This window comes from Nansenia antarctica (assembly GCF_963989245.1).
Source record: "Nansenia antarctica genome assembly, chromosome: 2".
NCBI lineage: Eukaryota > Metazoa > Chordata > Actinopteri > Argentiniformes > Microstomatidae > Nansenia > Nansenia antarctica.
In genome coordinates, this window is record NC_137675.1 from 11,155,746 (window position 1) to 11,170,745 (window position 15,000).

Sequence of the window (15,000 nt, forward strand, 5' to 3'; positions counted from 1 at the left end):
TGTCCACCATGGTAAAGAGATAGGTGTATCCGTGCGAGGGGGGCAGCGGCCCTACCAGGTCCACGTTTACATGATCGAACCTCCGCTCAGGCACAGAGAACTGCTCCAGGGGGGCCTTGACGTGTCGATGCACCTTGGCGCGCTGGCAGGCGATGCACGTGTCTACCCAGGCCCTCACATCCCTCTTGAGCCCATGCCAGACGAATTTCTCTGACACCAGCCGTGAGGACGGTTTCCTACCAGGGTGAGACAAGCCGTGTATCGCCTCGAAGGCGGGGCGCCTCCAGTTGGCGGGGACCACCGGTCGTGGCTGACCCATGGAGACGTCGCACAGGAGCGTGGCCCCTGCGTCACCGAAAACCACCTCTTCTAGGCGCAGTCCTGTGTCCGACAACTTGAGAGCCTGGACGGCGGGGTCGGCGGCCTGGTCTGCAGCCATGCGCGCGTAGTCCAAACCCAGTTGGACCGCACCAACCACCGCCCTGGAGAGACAATCCGCGACCTGGTTGGACTTCCCAGCAACGTGCTGGATGTCTGTGGTGAACTCGGATATGTAGGCGAGCTGGCGCTGTTGGCGGTCGGACCACGGCTCCGCCACCTTGGACATGGCGTGCGTGAGTGGCTTGTGGTCCACGTAGGCCGTAAACTCGCGGCCCTCCAGTAAAAAACGGAAGTGTCTGACAGCAAGCCACAGCCCGAGGAGCTCCCTGTCGAATGTGCTGTACCTTTGCTCTCTGGGAGACAGCTGGCGGCTGAAGAATGCAAGAGGCTGCCAGGCGTCCCCAACCCACTGTTCGTACACCGCTCCCACAGCAAAGTCAGAGGCGTCCGTGGTGAGAGCAGTGGGTGCCGAGGGCGAGGGGTGGGCCAACATGGCAGCGCGGGCCAGGGCCGCCTTGGTGTCCTGAAAGGCTTTGACACGCTCCGCCGTCCAGTCCACCGGCTGCTTCAGAGTCTTGCCCTTCTGGGCATCGTACAGAGGCCGCAGGATGTGAGCGATGTGGTGGAGGAAGCGATAGTAGAAGGTTACCATCCCGATGAACCCCTTGAGCTCGCTGATTGTGCTGGGGCGCGGGAAAGCAGCGACAGCTTCCACCTTCGAGGGGAGGGGGGTCACCCCCTCTGCGGAGACCCGGTGCCCGAGAAAGTCGATGGCGTTCCGTCCGAACTCACACTTCGCCGGATTGACAATCAGCCCATGTTGGCTGAGCCGTGTGAAAAGGGCCCGGAGGTGGGACAGGTGCTCCTCCTCCGTGGCGCTTGCGACGAGGATGTCATCCAAGTAGACGAAGAGGAATGGTAGGTCCCGGAGCACCGAGTGCATGAGGCGTTGGAAGGTCTGCGCCGCGTTCTTCAGGCCGAACGGCATCCGCAGAAACTCGAAGAGTCCAAATGGCGTGATTACGGCCGTCTTAGGGACATCCTCGGGGTGCACCGGCACCTGATGGTACCCCCTTACCAGGTCCACTTTGGAGAAGAAGCGTTTGCCTGCCAGGTTCGCTGAAAAGTCCTGGACATGTGGGACCGGGTAGCGGTCAGGCTTGGACGCGTCGTTGAGGCGGCGGTAGTCCCCACATGGGCGCCACCCGCCGTCTGACTTAGGGACGATGTGCAGGGGAGACGCCCAGGGGCTGCTCGAGCGCCGAACGATGCCCACCTGCTCCATATGCGCAAACTCCGCCCTGGCGATGGCCAGCTTCTCCGGGTTGAGGCGCCTGGCCCTGGCGTGGAGGGGAGGCCCCTCGGTCTCGATGTGGTGCTCCACTCCGTGTTTCACCGTGGGCGCGGAGAAGGTGGGCTTGGTAAGGTCGGGGAATTCGGCGAGCAGCCGAAGGTACCGGTCACTTTCGGCGAGCGTATTGGACCACCCGCTGTAGACCGCCTCCCCCTGCGTACAGGCGAAGGAAGCGAAAGTCTGTGAGTTGACCAGGCGCCTGTTCCCCACGTCCACCAACAGGTTGTGGGCGCACAGAAAATCCGCACCAAGGAGGGGAAATGTGACAGCCGCTATGACAAAATCCCACGAAAAGCATTGTCCTCCGAAGCACACGTCCACCGCCCTAGTGCCATAAGAGCAGATAGGTGTGCCGTCCGCGCCTGCCAACTGCGGACCACGCTCCTCCTTCGCCACATCCGATCTCTCTGCCGGAATGATGCTCCACTGGGCACCTGTGTCACAAAGAAAACTGCGACCAGAGGCGGTGTCTTGTATGAAGAGCAGCCTGTTGGTGACGCCAGCGCTCAGGGCCACTACTGAGTGCCGGCCCCGCCGTTTCCCGTCGGTCCGAAGGTGCAGGGTGAGCGGCACCGTTTGGCCTTGGCGCCAAAAGTGGCGTGGTAGAAACAATGGCCCGCAGCGTTACCCTGCTGGCCAGAAGGTCTGGCGTCATCCTTCGCTCTCCTGCGACGGTCGGGTGGCGGGGCGGCCGCGGGAGCGAGCAGGTCGGGGGACCGTTGAGGCATGGCCAAGACGAACCGGTCCGCCTCCCTGGCCAGGGCGCGGGGCTCCATGATGGCGGTGTTGGCCAGCGCCATCCTAACTTGAGCTGGCAATGTGCGCATGAACAGCTCTGTGAAGAGGATCATGGGGTCTTCTGTACCGAGCAGGTTTAGCATCCTCTCCATGCGCGCAGAAGGCCTCTCGTCACCCAAGTCCGACATGGCAAATAGGCGACGCACCCTCTCCGCAGTGGACAGTTCAAATGTCCCTAGAAGCAGGGCCTTGAGGCGCTCATATTTGTTCGTCGTCGGGGGAGCAGACAAAAAACCTACCACTCGAGCTGCGGTGGAGCTGCCCAACATTGCCACAGCATGGTTGTACCGGTCGTCGTCGTCATCGAAGTCACTTTTGTTAAAATGTGCCTCTACAATAGCAAACCATGCAGCAGGCGTTGAGTCCCAGAATTCTGGTAGCTTGAGAGTGGGAGTGTGCGCACCACGCGTTACCCTGACAGGGGATGGTGATGGCTGCCGCTGGTTTGAACGTCTTCCTCGCCCGGACATTTTGCAGGATTGCAATGTTCGCTCGCTGGTTTTTGTACACAATTACGTTAACAAAAATCCACGTCGGGGGTCACCAGTGTAGTGCCGGAGGAAAAAGGAAAGACGTAGGCAACGTAATGATAACTGTTTAATCAAAATAACAACTCGTACTCTCCGTACAGGACCAGGAAATCGATCACCAAAACTCTTGAGTCTAAACAGGAAGTTGCAACGTTAATAATCCTCCCCTCTGCCCCTAGTGCCAGAACTGGTTCCCTCCCACTACACAACCAACAGTAAGAGGAGAACATGAACCCATAATGTAGTCACTACACCATGTTGTATAGACACTGTCCACTGAAAGCCGGACATCTGGCAACCCAACATTTATATTTACTCTACTGTACGTAGGCTACGTGTATGTAAAAATGGATGACGAAAAGCTGATAACGTTTATTCAGTGCCATAGGGAGCTATGGTTTTGTTCATATCCGATTTCTCTGTTGGACGGCGAGAGGACTAGTTGTCAAGATGGGGGGAGGTGATCTCGTAAGTATTAGCAAGGAATGCTAGCTAGCGCATCGTGTTTGTACTTTTACTAGTGTAGCTAAACTATTCTGTAACTATTCTGACAACACTGATGTGTGTATTCAGTCGGACGTTGTAGCTCCGTGCGATTGAGAATCGGTTTACAAATGCTAGCCAGCCAGCTAATGAAGCTAATCGACATCATGCGTTTGTTTATAATGACTAGTAGCTTATGGTTTGGTTATGCTGTGGCTCGATATGAGCATGCTTCTATGTGTGGCTTTATAAGCGTGCTGTGGCTCCAATAGAGCGTGCCTTTTTTGTACACTGTTTGTAATGGTAATTAGGGAAACCAAGTCTAACTTATTGAACTATGCCGTCCTCCGAATCTATGTCCGCCTGATCATCGCCCATAATAATAAAGTGGCTTTTATAATACACCTTTCTGGCTGTGTGTTTTGTGCGCTCCCTCTCCTGACATTTTACCAATACCCCTAAATCAGGGGACCCACATATTTTATCACAATATGTCCAGTTGCATCTTGTAGAAATTGTGGAAGCAAGGCAAGCAATATTGGTAGAGCCTATTGTAATCAGCCTGCCTGGTCCGACTACGTAACAATTGAGAATGGAATGTTGAGGTGCAACAGAAATTGCATCGCACGCCGTGTGCATTGGGATGCGATTTTTTATGATTTTCTCATAGACTTCAATGGTGTGAGTTGAAAATGGAATTTTGCGGCGCAACAAAAATCGCATCGCACGCCGTGTGCGTTGCAATGGAATGTTGTCCCGCAACAGAAATCGCACGCTGTGTGCATTGGCCTTGACACTTAAAAGTGCTGACTCAGTGAGTCTATCCCAACTCGGAGAATTTCTAAAAGACAAAATCCAGTTAAATTGTGTGTTAAAACAACAAAACAGTGCGTACGGTGTGTGAGACATGGAGGGGTTTCATCACAGAACAGAACTACGCCGTGGGGGTTTCAACAGTGCTGTCGGTGAGTCATCCACCTCTGTGTTTTCTTTCACATTCCATGAATTCATAAACGCCCTGCGGTCGCGGGCTAAACCGTAAACCTGGGGTGTTTGGGTGTTTTGGTAGACTCTTCAACCAAGTGGTAACATTTCAACAGCTGTCTCTGTCTTTGATCACAAAGCACACACACACACACAACAGTATTATTTTCTTTTTTTTAAACGTAACACTGATAGAATCCGATTTGAACACACTGACGGAACACTGAAAAGTCACTCTCACGCACGCACCCACACGCACAAACACACGCAAGACACACAAGACACACACACACACACACACCTATCTAAAGTCGGTGCTTCAGATGTGAGATATCCTTGGCAGCGGGCAGGTAAACTTTAACAGAGACTCACGAGTGTGTGTAAGAGGAGAGGCGTCGGTGGCTGAGGCCGTTCACTGATAGGCTCGATGAATTAACAATGGCCCGGTTTAACAGCACTGTGGACTTAAGCACAGAGAGAGGGTAGACCACACAAACACTCGCGTGCACACGCACCGGCACACACGCACACGCACGGACACACATGCATGCGCACGCACAGAGCCATGAAGGCTGCAGTCCTCAGGACACCGAGACTCCACATTACCACCAGTCACATGTTTGTTTGACAACACTGGAGGAGTACAGGTGACTGGGCAGGATGTTGGCAGTCACACACACACACACACACACACACACAGCCATATAGACACACACAGCCATATAGACACACACACACACACACACAGCCATAGACACACACACACACACACACACACACACACACACACATACTGGGCAGGATGTTGGAAGAGTCACACACACACACACACACACACACACACAGCCATATAGACACACACACACACAGCCATATAGACACACACACACACAGCCATGTAGACACACACACTCACACATACTGGGCAGGATGTTGGAAGAGTCACACACACACACACACACACGCACACACACACTCACACACACACACACACATACACATACACATACACATACACATACACATACACATACACACACACACACACACACACACACACACACAGGGCAGGATGTTGGGAGGGTCATTGTACAGGTCAACCTCCTCTGGTCTCTCTCAGGTGTGTTGGTTCTTCTATTCCACAGTGAGCCATGCTGGGTGACAGACAGTACTGGCCCAGACTCCAACAGTCAGCACTGATAAACCTGTAACGTGTCAACCTTATTCATTTATACTAGATATATATATATAGATATATATATATATATTCTGTTTGTTTCTATTCATACACACACCTATTTATCAACGTCTGTCTGTGTCATCCATACTTGCTGTCACCTTGCAAACACCAAGTCATAGTGTCATTCAATCTCCCTAGTACTGTTTCAACAGACACACACACACACACACACACACACACACACACACGCAGTAAGACACGTGCGCGCACACACACACACATGCACACACACACACACAGACACACGCACACATGCACACACAGCAGCAGGGAACATCTTCATTAAGCCAATCACCTCTCAGATCAATAATCCCTCTCAAAAGAGGCAGATCAGGTCTGTGTGTGTGCGTGTGTGTGCATGTGTGTGCGTGCGTGTGTGTGTGTGTGTGTGTGTGTGTTAGGGCTGCACGATTAATCGATTTTAAATCGAAATCGCGATTTGAAATGACGCGATTAGCTAATCGCAAAGCCTGCGATTTGCCTGCGATTTTTTTTTTTTTTTTTTTTTACAATTTTTTTTTTTTTTTTTTTTTTTTGCCATTTAGCAGACGCTTTTTTAATCCAAAGCGATTTACAATTACGAATTACAGGGACATTCCCCCTGGAGTAACTGAGGGCTAAGTGCCTTACTCAAGGGCACACTAGTAGTGGTGTGGTTTCAGGCGGGATTTGAACTCACAACCTTCCGATCACAAGTCCAACTCACTATGTGTTTCTCAACCCTCTCCTCGGGGCGCCCCAGCCGCTCCACATATTTGATCTGTTCCACCACCAGCACACCTGATTCAACTAATCAAGTCCAAATCATAATTGCTTTGGACTTGATTAGTTGAATCAGGTGTGCTGGTGGTGGAACAGATCAAATATGTGGAGCGGCTGGGGCGCCCCGAGGAGAGGGTTGAGAAACACCACTACCCGTATGGGATACGTCATACAGCGCGTCGGATTCAACGTCAATGAACGTCAACGTCAATGAACGTAAAAAAAAAGACACTTGTTGAGAGAAACAAAATGGTGTTGCTGTTTAAAAAAAACATAAATAAATATGTTGTCCCAATTCATATCTTTTAAGTTCTCATCCTTGCATTAGAATTAGAGCAGTTAATAGTTTGATGGTATCATGTGGTAATGCTCTCTGAAAATAGGTGATAGATAGATTCATCCAATCACCTGCCAAGTATTTTTTGAAAGTACCTGCCCTTTTCCAAACAGCTTCCAATTAAGCTTTCCTAGATGGTTGTGTGAAACAAACCACCTGAGTCAGGTTAGTAATGCTCCATCACATGTTTTAATCTGAAGCTTGATTTTAAAGCAACCCAACTTTAAAGCAACCCAATGTAAGTTTAGTTCTTTCACTCGTAGCTCGGGCTGTGGGGGTGCTAGAGGAGGGAGCCTCTAAGTCCCCTGAAGACGTACAAACAAACGTTGATGCACGTTGATACGACCTTCCTAGCCGGAGATATGGCCACACTTTACAAAAACTCCCCTTTTTTTTTTTTTTTTTTTTTTTGCTATTTAAAAAAAAAAAAATCGCAAATTAATCGCAATCGCGATATCTGTCCAAATAATCGCAATTCGATTTTTTCCCCAAATCGTGCAGCCCTAGTGTGTGTCTATATGCCTCTAGTTGTTACTCTCAGAGGCTCTCAGGTATGCTGAGTGAGCAGACGTGTCTTTCTTCTCTGAACGTCCGCAGACTCAGTCGCCTCCTCCTCACCTCAGGCAGACATGCAGACCTCCCAACTACATCAAGCCCGCTCACCACCGTCTGTCTGTCTGTGTACGTCTGTCTGTCAGTCTGTCTGTGTCTGTCTGTCTGTCTGTCTGTCTGTCTGTCTGTGTCCTCCATGTTATTCAATCTCCCTAGTACTGTTTCAACAGACACACACACCCACACGCACACGCACACACGAGCGCACGCACGCACAAGCAGCAAGACACATGCACACACTAGGGGTTGGCATCGACGATCGATAATTGATCGATAAGGATCTTGGTCGATCACAAAATAAAACATTTGGTCGATCACAAACAAAAAAAAAAAATGTTTTATTTTGTGATCGACCAAGATCCTTATCGATCAATTATCGATCGTCGATGCCCACCCCTAGCACACACACACACACACACACACACACACACACACACACGCACAAACTAAAACAGTGTTCGTAAATGAAACTTTTCTTTCAAGGGATCTCTTTCCCTGACAGATAGCTTTGCATTTAGAAAGCTTGAATGTTATATACTGGAATTACTAAATAAATATGTTGCTAAGTGTTTTTCTTAAGTGCTCCATCTAATGGCTGCTACGCGTGTGTGTGTGTGTGTGTGTGTGTGTGTGTGTGTGTGTGTGTCGCCCGCTTGGCTCTGAAGTGGTCATTACTGAGGAGAGGCTCTCTTTGGTGGGACTAAATTGCTCTCTCATTATTAGTCAATAAATCAATCACACAGAGAGAGAGAGAGAGAGGGACAGAGACAGAGACAGAGAGAGAGAGAGGGAGAGAGACAGAGAGAGAGACAGAGAGAGAGACAGAGAGAGACAGAGAGAGAGTGAGAAACAGACAGAGACAGAGACAGAGACAGGGACAGGGACAGAGACAGAGACAGAGACAGAGACAGAGACAGAGACAGAGACAGAGACAGAGACAGAGACAGGGACAGGGACAGGGACAGAGACAGGGACAGGGACAGGGACAGAGACAGGGACAGAGACAGAGACAGAGACAGGGACAGGGACAGAGACAGGGACAGAGACAGGGACAGAGAAAGAGACAGAGACAGGGACAGGGACAGAGACAGAGACAGGGACAGAGACAGGGACAGAGACCGAGACAGAGACAGGGACAGGGACAGAGACAGGGACAGAGACAGAGACAGAGACAGGGACAGGGACAGAGACAGGGACAGAGACAGGGACAGAGAAAGAGACAGAGACAGGGACAGGGACAGAGACAGAGACAGAGACAGGGACAGAGACAGGGACAGAGACCGAGACAGGGACAGGGACAGAGAAAGAGACAGAGAGAGAGACAGAGACAGAGACAGGGACAGAGACAGAGACAGAGACAGAGACAGAGACAGGGACAGAGACCGAGACAGAGACAGGGACAGAGAAAGAGACAGAGAGAGAGACAGAGACAGAGACAGGGACAGGGACAGGGACAGAGACAGAGACAGAGACAGGCCTGACCTGGGGAAGCTCGAAATAATTCATGAGCCGTAAACGGAAAAGACAATAAACAGTCACCGCCGATTCACTCCACAACAACAACAACAACGTTTGCATTCATTCATTGATTTAGGGCCAGATATCCTCAGTGTGGACCATTAGGCTCATGCTGTGTGTGTTATCTCTGATGCTGAAGTGACTGATGGGTGTGTGTTCTAAGCCAGTCTTTCTGGGCGTAGGCTGTGTAGCTCATTAGCAAAACATGGTGTGTTTTCCTGTGCACAGCGGCTCAGGAGGAGGTGCGGGGGGTAAGATGTGTGTGTGGGAGGAAGGATGAAGGAGAGGCTGTTTATTATGCTCTGCTTTGGACCAGCTGAGGAGCAGCTGATGAATCAGATGGGGGGGGGGGGGGGTATATGAAAAGGGCGGGGGGGGGGGGGGCAATGTCTAATGAATCACTGGGGACTGGAGGAACAAGGATGAAGGGGTGTGTGTGTGTGTGTGTGTGTGTGTGTGTGTTAATATGCATGTTTGCGCATGTGTGTGTGCATACGTGTGTGTGTCTGTATGTGTGCGTGTGTGTTCATATGCATGTTTGCGCATTTGTCTGTGCACGCGCATGTATGTGTGTGTGTGTGTGTGTGTGTGTGTGTGTGTGTGCATCTGTGCATGTCTGTAGCTCCACAGGGGGGTCTCTGAATTAGCATAGTTTCAGACTAGGCTGTCTGCACCGACAGACAACAGGGGAGGAGGAGGAGGAGGAGGAGGAGGAGGAGGAGGAGGATGGAGAGATGGAAGAGGGGGATAAAGGGAGAGGAGGAAAAAGAGTGGTGAAAGCCTGTAAGCTATGGAGAGAGAGAGAGAGAGAGAGAAGGGGAAGAGAAAGAAAGAGTTTGTGTGTGTGTGTGTGTGTATGTGTGTGTGTGTGTGTGTGTGTGTGAGTGTGTGTGTGTAGACTGTACTGTAACAACTTCCTCATTGTTCTACTTCTGCTGTTGTGTCCTGGAGCACACTGAGATTGTGATGTGGTCTGAGACAAGGTTGTTAGGCGTCTAGCTGCCTCTAGGCAAGCACACACACACACACACACACGCACACAAGCAAGGACACACGCACGCACACACACACACACACACACACACACCCACACGCACACAAGCACACACACACACACACACACACACACACACAGACACCCACACGCCCGCACAAGCAAGCACACACACACACACCAGTTTATACCACACAACCGTATAACACCGTGTGTCTCTGTAAACCAAGGCTGGCTAACATCTCTGTTTCCTTGTTATCTGTGGTTGTTCCTCTGTCTCCAGGTGTTAGAAGGGTCGATAGAGCCATTAAAGAAAAAGTGTCTTTTGTTTTCTAAATGGTGGCTGTAGCATTTCGCTAGCAAAAAAAAACCTCAACTTGAAAACCCACCGACAAAGGCGTTTCTCACGTCCAAAGACCGCATCGATCGCGTTTCCTTTTTACGTCGGAGTAACGAGTTGCTAGCAATCCTTGTCAGAACTAGAGCGCCAGGGAGGCAGGCAGGCAGGGAGGGAGGCAGGGAGGGAAGGAGGGAGGCAGGGAGGGAGGCAGGCAGGGAGGCAGGGAGGGAAGGAGGGAGGCAGGGAGGGAGGCAGGGAGGGAGGCAGGCAGGCAGGCAGGCAGGCAGGCAGGCAGGCAGGCAGGCAGGGAGGGAGGCAGGGAGGCAGGCAGAAAGGCAGGCAGGGAGGCAGGCAGAAAGGCAGGCAGGGAGGCAGGCAGGCAGGCAGGGAAGCAGGCAGGGAGGCAGGCAGGCAGGCAGGGAGGCAGGGAGGCAGAAAGGCAGGCAGGGAGGCAGGGAGGCAGAAAGGCAGGCAGGGAGGCAGGCAAGCAGGCAAGCAGGCAGGCAGGCAGAAAGGCAGGCAGGGAGGCAGGCAAGCAGGCAAGCAGCAAGCATCGGGTCAGTGGGTTTCTCCTCACTCACCCCTAAGGGCCCTTGGTAATGTGTTTATAGCATATTCAGAACGCATTTATAACCCATGTATAATGCATTTAGAACCTTTCCGGAGGCTTCCAGAGCCAGAGAGCCTCTCTCCCTGTCATCCAGACACCTAGAGAGAGGAGGACATCAGCTGACGCTGCGCCTCCTCCCAGGCCCAACAATCCTCCTCACACTAACACAGAGAGCTGTTGTCAGAGAGGGAAGATCATAAGACTGCTTTGTCTCCTTCTGACTCCCTCCATCTCTCCATCCCTCCATCTCTCTCTCTCTCCCTCTCTCTCTCTCTCAATGTTTTTCTCCCTTTGCGAGCATCCGAGCATCGCTCTCCCTCTTTATTTCTCTCTCTCTCTCTCTCTCTCTCTCTTCCCATCTCTTTCTCTCTCTCCCTCCCTCCCTCCCTCTCCCCCTCTCTCCCTCCCTCCCCCTCTCTCCGTCTCTCTCTCTCCCTCTACAAAGCATGTAGTAAGCAAGTGGCTGTATTAAAAAGGCGGCATTATGCAACATTACACAATAGAAGTATTAAGTATAATTAAGTATAATTCATTCAGCATTTCCTAGAACAAAAGCAGAGCGAATTTAAAGTTGGGGCGTGGATAGTTCCTGGAAAAGAGGGCAGATTCCAGTCCGCAGGCTACCTGGGACAGTGGAAGCTCTTCTCCAGACCCTCCGAGGCAGATTAGTAAACTGCTGACTCTCTACACTGAACACACACACACACACACACACACGTATACATACACACACAGGCATGCACACACACACGTATACACACACACACAGGCATGCACACACACACACACACACACACACACACACATATACGTACACACACAGGCATGCACACATGCACACACACACACACTCTACCTCACACTTCTCTCTCCTTTCCATTTAACATTTCTATCTCCACACAGCACACAGACATCTCCTGCTGAATGTGTGAGAGTCACTCTGGAGGTACAGTAGAGTAGAGGTGGTACAGTAGATGGAGGTACAGTAGATGGGGCGCCTGTCTAAAATAACCTCTGAGTGTGTTTAATAAGCTCTGAGTGTCTTTAATGAGCAGCCTTGTTTCCTTTGAGCTCAGCTGAGCAGACCAGCAGCCAAGAGGCTCACCTCACACAAGGGGCACAGGCCCTGGGTGTGTGTGTGTGTGTGTTTGTGTGCGCGCGTGCCTGTGTGTGTGTGTGTGTGTGTGTGTGTGTGTGTGTGTGTGTATGTGCATGTGTTAATGTGTATGTCTACCTCCACCAGCCTCCTATCCCCTACACTACATAGAAGTCAAACAAAACCTGGGAATAATTTCAAATATTTTGAGCATTTGGTTGGAGAGGCAGACAGGCAGGGTTTTGTGACCAGTCTATTGGCTCTGCTGTGTCAGACCAACTTAATCAAGCGCAGCAAACGGATACCATTGTAATGCCGTCCCGTGCATTACAATGAGCCCGTCCTCCGATTTCTACCTCCACCAGCCTCCCCTGTGGTGAACAGTAGAGAAGAGAAGCTGAAAAGTAGCCTATTACACACACACACACACACACACACGCAGCATGAAGAAGGCCAGTGAGCTGCAACGCAATGTTGCGCTTTTTCATCTCTGGCGATGCAACGGTCTCTAAAAATAAAGATGTCTTTTCAACAAGAAAGTTAAGAAGCCCGTCGAACGTTTCCAAAACATCCACGGTGAATAAACTTCACGGCGGAAAAGAGAGAAGAGCGTGTGCTTTTTTTCATTTGCCGATTTTTTTTACGCTTTGATTTACGTTTCCGTAACCGTCAAAAATCAGCACCTCGACTTTGTAGTCGACGGTGTGTGTGTGTGTGTGTGTGTGTGTGTGTGTGTGTGTGTGTGTGTGTGTGTGTGGCATTCCTGAGTCTCTCTCGGTACAAGAGAGGCAGTGCCTCGCTTGGTTTCCTTTTTGAGGTGATACTTTATATTTCAATTTTTTGAACAGCTGCATCTTCTCTAGGTGTCCCTGGGAGAGGGCTGGCGTGTTCACAGGGACGTCACCCGCCCCAGAGAACAATCGCTGTCTTTATCGTCCCCTCATAAGACCTGACACGGTCTAAATTGAGGCATTAATACTTGTTTGGCCCTCTGGGCATCTGCTATCTGTCTCCACAGGCTCTCTGAATCAGACGGACACACACAGAATGTGTGTGTGTGTGTGTGTGTGTGTGTGTGTGTGTGTGTGTGTGTGGGTGTGCGGGTGCGTGGGTGTGTGAACAAAGACATCCGTCACGGTTCTTCTCAATGACCTGATACACGTCCCTGTGCTCTCTCTGTCTGTCTGTCTGTCTGTCTGTCTCTCCTTCTCTCCTCCTGTCTCTACCTCTATCCCCCCCCCCTCTCTCTCTCTCCTTCTCTCTCTTCTCCACTCCAACCTACCTTCTCTCTCTTTCTCTCTTCTTTCCCCTCACTCGCTCTTCCCCTCTGTTTTTCTCATGGAATGGAATGAGGAAAGGTATCAAACACGTGTGAGGGAGGGAGGGAGGGAGGGAGGGAGGGAGGGAGGGAGGGGGGAATCCTGAGGCGGTACTTTCCAGTCACTGGATCTCAATACACTCCAACACACAGCTCTTATCTGACCTCCCCAGGCTTGACCTTAAACAGGTCCTGTTGGCTCAGTAGCAGCTCTTAGGTTATGGGTTTGATTCCTGCTGGGACTATATATACATACCTATATGCTATACACTATAGACTATATACACCCATATATATATACACCCATATACTATATACACCCATATAAATTCTTATGAACACGATGTAACTGAAGCATTTTTTCCATTTATATTTTAGTTGTTTACATGTGTAGGAACTTTCAAGCAAGCAGTAATCCATGACTTCCTGTTTCACTGGGGTACAAATATGAGGTGACACAGAGGCCATACATCATTCATACATCAACATGAGAAAGATAAGAGAACACACAAATCAAATGAGGGAAAAGTGTGTTCATAAGTCAGGGAATGGCTATTAAAAAAGTGTTACTCACCTGAAAATGCCCTACTCTACTCTTGAATCTACCAAAAGTTCAACAAAAGTTCAAAGCAACTGGAACTGTTATAAACTTGCCTGGAAGAGCACCCAAATGTATTTTACCTCCACGCACAGTGAAGAGGATGGTAAGATAGGCAAAAGAATCCCTGAGGATCACTGTTGGAGAGTTACAGAGGAGAGAGTAGCATCTTGGGGTCACCAAGTCTCCAAAAATACCATTAGAAGCCACCTCCATGGCAACCAATTATTTGGAACGCATGCCAGGAAAAAGCCTTTCCTGTCATTTCACCACAAACGTAATCGCCTGGAATATGCTAAACACTACTACTGTAACTCTGACTGGAACTGTTCTAGGGTCAGAACACTGTAGAACTGTGTTCTAGGGTCAGAACACTGTAGAACTGTGTTCTAGGGTCAGATGAAACAATAATTGAGCTTTTTGGCAACAAACACTCAAGGTGGATTTGGCGTAAAAAAGAAGCATGGCAATACCGAAAAGAACCTGATCCCCACTGTTAAGTATGGTGGAGGTTCTGTTAAGTATGGTGGAGGTTCTGTTAAGTATGGTGGAGGTTCTGTTAAGTATGGTGGAGGTTCTGTTAAGTATGGTGGAGGTTCTGTTAAGTATGGTGGAGGTTCTGTTAAGTATGGTGGAGGTTCTGTTAAGTATGGTGGAGGTTCTGTTAAGTATGGTGGAGGTTCTGTTAAGTATGGTGGAGGTTCCGTAATGTTGTGGGGTTGTTTTTCCTCCAAAGGCCCTGGGAACCTTGTTAGGGTACATAGCATCATGAACTCCATGAAATACCAGGACATTTTGAATCAGAATCTGTCTGTCTCTGCCAAGGAAATAAAACTGGATCGTCATTGGATCTTCCAGCGGGACAATGATCCAAAACAAAAGTCCAAATCAACACAGAAATTATTCACTGAACACAAAATCAAGCTTCTGCCATGGCCATGTCGGTCCCCTGACCTCAACCCCATTGAAGACCTGTGTGCTACTTGTATCCCTGATTATCTCTATGAACTATTACATTATATTCTGGGTTATTTGATGTAACGCT

At 50.1% G+C, this 15,000-nt stretch overlaps 1 protein-coding gene across 2 annotated transcripts in view; it reads right to left on the bottom strand.

Moving 5' to 3' along the window:
* LOC308151140 (cyclin-Y-like) overlaps nucleotides 1-15,000 on the bottom strand; it is a gene marked incomplete at its 5' end in the record, with an annotated part of 33,581 nt that overhangs the window by 17,472 nt on the left and 1,109 nt on the right. The gene's annotated exons all lie outside the window — the stretch shown is intronic.